The sequence below is a fragment of the Heloderma suspectum genome, chromosome 7 (genome assembly GCF_057233095.1).
Source record: "Heloderma suspectum isolate Gila_16-S chromosome 7, 16-S_ref, whole genome shotgun sequence".
NCBI lineage: Eukaryota > Metazoa > Chordata > Lepidosauria > Squamata > Helodermatidae > Heloderma > Heloderma suspectum.
The window spans coordinates 1,756,828-1,762,623 of record NC_139464.1 but is presented as its reverse complement, the minus strand read 5'-3'; positions in this window follow the sequence as shown (position 1 = coordinate 1,762,623).

Sequence of the window (5,796 nt, the reverse complement as noted above, 5' to 3'; positions counted from 1 at the left end):
GGTTGCCCGATCAAAAAATGAGATCAGATTCGTCTGGCTGGATTTGTTCTTGACAAATCCATGTTGGCTTCAAGTCATCACTGTGTTGTTTTGAGGGTGCTTACAGATCGATCGGTCACTGACACTCAGCCTAACATCCCCCACAGTCTTGTCGTAAGGATAGAATGGAGAGGAGGATCACGCAAACCACCTTGAGTTCTTGTGAGAGGAAAAAAGGTGGGATATAAGAGTAATAAATAAATAAATTAGGCTGGATGGGTTTTATATACCCCCCGCTCTCTCTGCATAGGTATGGTGAAGGTGGCTGGTGGCCTGCTCCCCATGAACTCAAAATCTGGCACTAAAATTTCAGAGTCAAATTTTGATGTCAAAAATTAATCTGTTGAGATTGAATACATGTGTGGATATAAAATTAAATTGAATTGCAAGTCATGGATGAGATACTTCAAAGACTGACAGCTGGCACTGAAAAGTGATCAGATACTGTGAAATATGGCAAAACCTTCAGAATATTCACCATCAAAATGTACAAGGGGACATTTGGGGGGAAATTAATTTCAACTCCCCCCCCCCATTTTGTTTCCTTCCTTGCTTTTGTGTTTTGCCCTGCAGCCTGTGGCCTGGTTTACTTGCCAAGGTCAGATTTGCTTTGCAATCACCTTTCTGAATCCTGCTTGCCCTCTGCTTGTGTCCAGATAGCCAGGACTGGTGGTGAAGGGGGTAGATGGGTAGGTTGCCCAGCCTTACACTAGCAGCCCCTTGCTGTGCTTCTAGATCGTGGGGGCGGGGGGAATCTATGGCTCTAGTCCCATGTCCCTGCACTGCTTGGCCCAATTTCAAAGGCCCTTTGCAAACATTTAGTTCAGACCTCTGGCATGAGCAGTCTGTCCCTCCTCTGCCAACTGGACAAGAAAGGAGAAAGAGAAGGGGTGTCAAAAGGGGTGGGAGGGTGCGTGTGTGTGTGTGTGCGAGAGAGAGAGAGAGAGGTGTGAGAGCGGGGTATTAGAGGGAGAGAAATGGGTGTCAGAGAGGTGTGAGCGAGCGAGCGAGCGAGCGAGCGAGGCAGCAGGGGTGTCACGGGGAGATAAGGTGTGTGAGGTGCGCGCGGTTGCAAGGGAGGGGGTGTCAGAAAGGGAGAGAGAACCGGCCTTGGTTCCGCCCGCAGCCCCGACCAGCTTTCGGCCGAGGGAATGCAGCCCTCAGCAGAAAGAAGGCCGCCCAGCTAGATGCTAGAGGGCCCGGTGCCAGATGGCCCGGCCTGTGTCGGGCTCCCTGCGACCAGCCCAGGAACACGCCCGGCTGCCGGGGCTGGCACGCTCGAGGCCTGGAGCTTCGCCGGCCGGCCGGACGGAGCGGGCACGCGGCCCTTGCCGGCCGGCCAAGCCCTGCGCGGCGGGGCGCGCGCTCTCGTCGCGGAACAGCGCGATCGCGGCTGCCGGGGGCAGACCCCGAAGGCCGCCTGGCCGCGGCTTCCTGCCCGCGCCGCGCCGCGCCGCGCCGCCTCTCTGGCTCGGCCGCCCTGCGGCCTCCCCCGCCGTCCGCCGGGCAGGAGGCGTCCCAGGGCGCCGAGCTCGCCCGTTGCGCGGCGGGAGGATCCCGCGGGGCTCTGGCAAGGCAGGCCGGGCAGGCTCCCCTTCCCCCGGCGCGGGCTCCCGCCGCTTCGCCGCGCCGCCCGGAGCCGCCGCGTCCCCGCGAGCTGCGCCCCGCCGGCAGCTCCGCTGGGCGCCCCGCGCTCGCGGCTCCTCCTGGCCCCGCGGCCGCTGGTCCGCCGGCTGCCTCTCGCTCTGGCCCGCGGCAGCGGGGGCGGCGGAGCGGGAGAGGAGGAGGGCCGAGCCGCCGGGGAGGGGCTTCCCCGCGGGAGGGGCCGTCGCGGGCGCCCGGCCCGAGGCCCTCCGCAGCCCGGAGCGGGCGTGGCCGGCGGAAGCGCCCCCGGGCGCAGCTTCGCCTCCCGCCCGGGGCTCCGCCGGGTGCCCCCGGCCGGGCTCGCCGCGCCTGGCGCGCAGCCCGAAGCCGCGGCTCGGCGCCGAGAAGGCAGCCCCTGAGCTCGCTGCGGAGGCCGCGCCTGCCCAGCGCCGCGCGGGAACAGGCAGCCTGCAGACCAGCCGCGCCCCGCCCGCAGCACGGCCGCGGAGCCCGCCAGCCTCGGCGCTGCCTTGGCTCTGAGCGCCTGGGGCCCGCGGAGGGGCGGCGCGGCGCGCAGCTGGGCCCCCGGCGCGGCGCAGGAGCGAACGGGCGCCTGGCGCTGCAGGGCTGCACCCGCGTGCGGGGGGACTCTGGACGGGCTCACAGGCCGCACGAGGTGGGCGAGCGAGGCTGCGGCAGGCGCGGGGGCAGCTGGGCGGGGCGGCGAGGCTTCCCCGCGCAGGCCAGGGGGGGCCGGGGGCTCCGCTGCTCGGAAGCCCCCGGCCTCCAGCAGCGGCGCCTCTCTTTGGCGGGGCCTTTTTGGCTCCTGCCCAGGCCAGGTGATCTCCCTGGGGAAGGCAGCAGAGGGAGGAGCGGCCCCAGGCCTGCGTTCTCCTGGGACAGGCTTGCCTTCCCTGCTCCGTGCTGGCGGCGGCGGCAGCACCCCTCCTGCCTTGGCCGCCCGCCAGCCCAGCGCAGGAGGGGCCGCGGGCTTGGCGGGTGTTCGCGCTCTGTGTATCCTCCCCTGACCTGGGGTTGCTGTGGAGGCAGCAGCTGCTGATGTCATCTCCACCTGCAGGCCGCCTCCACCTCGCGCACCGTGCAGCAGCGCACGCAGCGGGCGAGGCGTGCAAGGCCCGGCCTCTGCCTCCGTCGGGGGAGCTGCAGTGAACATGTGCCGGGGCGGGGCGCGTCGGGCAGCTTCAGCAAGCCGTGGACCATTCCCAGAGGGGGATTCTCGCCCTGAGTTTGGTAGCTCTGCCTGCACTCCTGCGGCACCACTGTGCCCTTGCTGCCAATGGGAGCCGAGGTAGCAGAAGGGAGGAAACCAGAGCACGAGCTTTAGGGCCGGAATCTCCCTCCAAACATCAGCTGAGGTACTCTTCTTTGTGCAGCCTCCGTCTTGTCCCCCTTCCACTGCAAAATGGGCACAATAATTTGGGTACTGTACTGGGCTATTTTAAGGATTCCTAATATAATTATGTCTAGTGCTTAGAAGGATGCTATGGAAAGACCCTGTACGAGGGTCAAGAAGCAACAGTAAGAACCAGACATGGAACAACCAAGTGGTTCAAAATTGGGAAAGGAGTGCGACAAGGCTGCATATTGCCGCCCTGCTTATTTAACTTATATGCAGAGTACATCATGAGAAACGCCGGGTTGGATGAATCACAGGTCGGAGTTAAGATTGCCGGGAGAATTATCAACAACCTCAGATACGCAGACGATACCACCCTAATGGCAGAAAGCGAAGAGGATCTCAAGAGCCTCTTGTTGAGGGTGAAAGAGGAGAGTGCAAAAGCTGGTTTGAAACTCAACATTAAAAAAACTAAGATCATGGCATCTGGCCCCAGCACTTCCTGGCATATAGAAGGAGAAGAAATGGCAGCAGTGACAGATTTTACTTTCTTGGGCTCCAAGATCACCACAGACGGTGACTGTAGCCATGAAATTAAAAGACGCTTGCTCCTTGGGAGGAAAGCTATGGCAAACCTAGACAGCATAGTAAGAAGCAGAGACAGCACCTTGCCGACAACGGTCCGTCTAATCAAAGCTATGGTTTTCCCAGTAGCAATGTATGGCTGTGAGAGCTGGACTATAAGGAAGGCTGAGCGCTGAAGAATTGATGCTTTCGAACTGTGGTGCTGGAGAAGACTCTTACGAGTCCCTTGGACTGCAAGGAGGTCAAATCAGTCAATCCTAAAGGAAATCAACCCTGACTGCTCATTGGAAGGGCAGATACTGAAGCTGAAGCTGCAATATTTTGGCCACCCAATGCGAAGAGAAAACTCCCTGGAAAAGACCCTGATGCTGGGAAAGACTGAAGACAAAAGGAGAAGGGGACGACAGAGGATGAGATGGCTAGATAGCATCACGGATGCAATGAATATGAACTTGAGCACACTCTGGGAGAGAGCGCAGGACAGGAAGGCCTGGCATGCTATGGTCCATGGGGTCACAAAGAGTCGGACACGACTGAACGACTGAACAACAACAAATGGAAAGTCAAGCTGACCTAACCAAGATTCTTACGCTGCACTTGGCCCATTGATGGGAGCCGGGGGTTTGACCCACCTGGTCTCATGGTTTTCAAAATGCATGACACCCACAACGGCCACCCAACCTTCTGTCCAGCACCTTAACTCTGGAGGGTGCATCTCCAGATGCCAGTCAGGAAATGGAAAGATGGCGCTAGCAGGCTGCACATGTCTTGCGCTACCTCATAAAGGCACCCCCGTGAGGTTTTGGTGAAATGCAACGTTCTTTACACATAATCTCTGGTTTCCATGCTTTCCCGGCACCCTTGTTTTCTCTTCTGCCTGTGTTTTGGCCCAGCCATTTGTGCTCAGCCTTGTCCCCGCTGGGAGTGCTTCAGGGGCTCTTACGCAGAGCTCAGAGGCTATGCTTGGGTGAGGGAGGCCCTGTGGAGGGGCGGGTGTTTTGGGGGCACTTCTCTCTCCTGGCCTCTGCTCCTCTCTCAAGGAGGCCTTGACAACTGCCTGCCTGCCTGCCTGCCTCTCCGGGGCCAGCCCCAGGTCGCTAGCCTCTGCAGAGGGGCTGTGACATGCACACATGTGGTTCCCTTTCACAATGGGGTGGACCGCCTCTTCCCCAGCAGGCTGGAACACTCCCTTTGCTGCAAATAAAATCCTGGATGCCCCAACAGCCGCCCTGCAGTACTGAGCTGGCGATGGAGATGGCTCTGCAGTGGCATGCGCTCCAGTGGGCAGCAGCCTTCGGAAACCTGGCGCGTCTCGAGCTGGGGCTGGCCTTGGGCTGCTCCTGCTGCCGCCACCCCTCTGCACATTTCCTCCCCACAGGCCTGTCTTTAGTCTCCCACCGTGTCCGCTGGTACATAGCTGCTGCCCAGTGGCCACCGTTGGCCAGGGAGCACCCTTGCGGAGAAGAGCGTGTCTCTAGGCAAAGAGGCCCATCGTTGAAGACAGACAGAGGGGGTCTGCAGTCCCTGTGTGGTGATCCGATGGGGATTGCGCTCGCAGTAGAGGAGAAGGCTCTCAATGGCTACTAGTCTTGATGGCTCTATGCTACCTCCAGTTTCAGAGGCAGTATAACTAGGTACACCAGTTGCTGGGGAACATGGGCAGGAGGGTGCTGTTGCACACATGTCCTATTTGTGGGCTTCCCATGGGCAGCTGGTTGGCCACTGTGTGAACAGAATGCTGGACTGGATGGACCCTTTCTGTGATCCAGCAGGGCTCTTCTTATGATCTTAGAGCAGGGGGCTGGCCCTGCTGTGGGAGCAGGAAGGCTACCTGGTTGGTCAGGGGTAGGCAAACTGCAGAAGCCACCCAGAGGGCTGCTCAGGGCAGCATCAGCAGCATCGGGGGCAGGGGGGTCATTGAAGCTGCCCTGAGAAGGGCAGCCCAGCGCCCACTGTCATGTTGCAGAGAATGCTGGGGGCCGTTCACCTCGCCTCCCACTAGACCATTGGGCTAATAAGTTGGTCTGGCTTTGTGGCTGCCAGAGGCTTGCCTGGGCATAGCCTGCAGTGCAGCAGGGTCCCAGGGGGCTGCCCCATCTGGGTGTGACCCTGCTGCCTTCCAAAGGTCTTCTGATGGGGCCTTCCTCAGTTTCTCCAGCAGCAGCAGAGGACCTTCTCTTCCTGTGCCCTGTGGGGAAGCCCAGGGAATCATCCTTCTGGTTGGGTGGTGG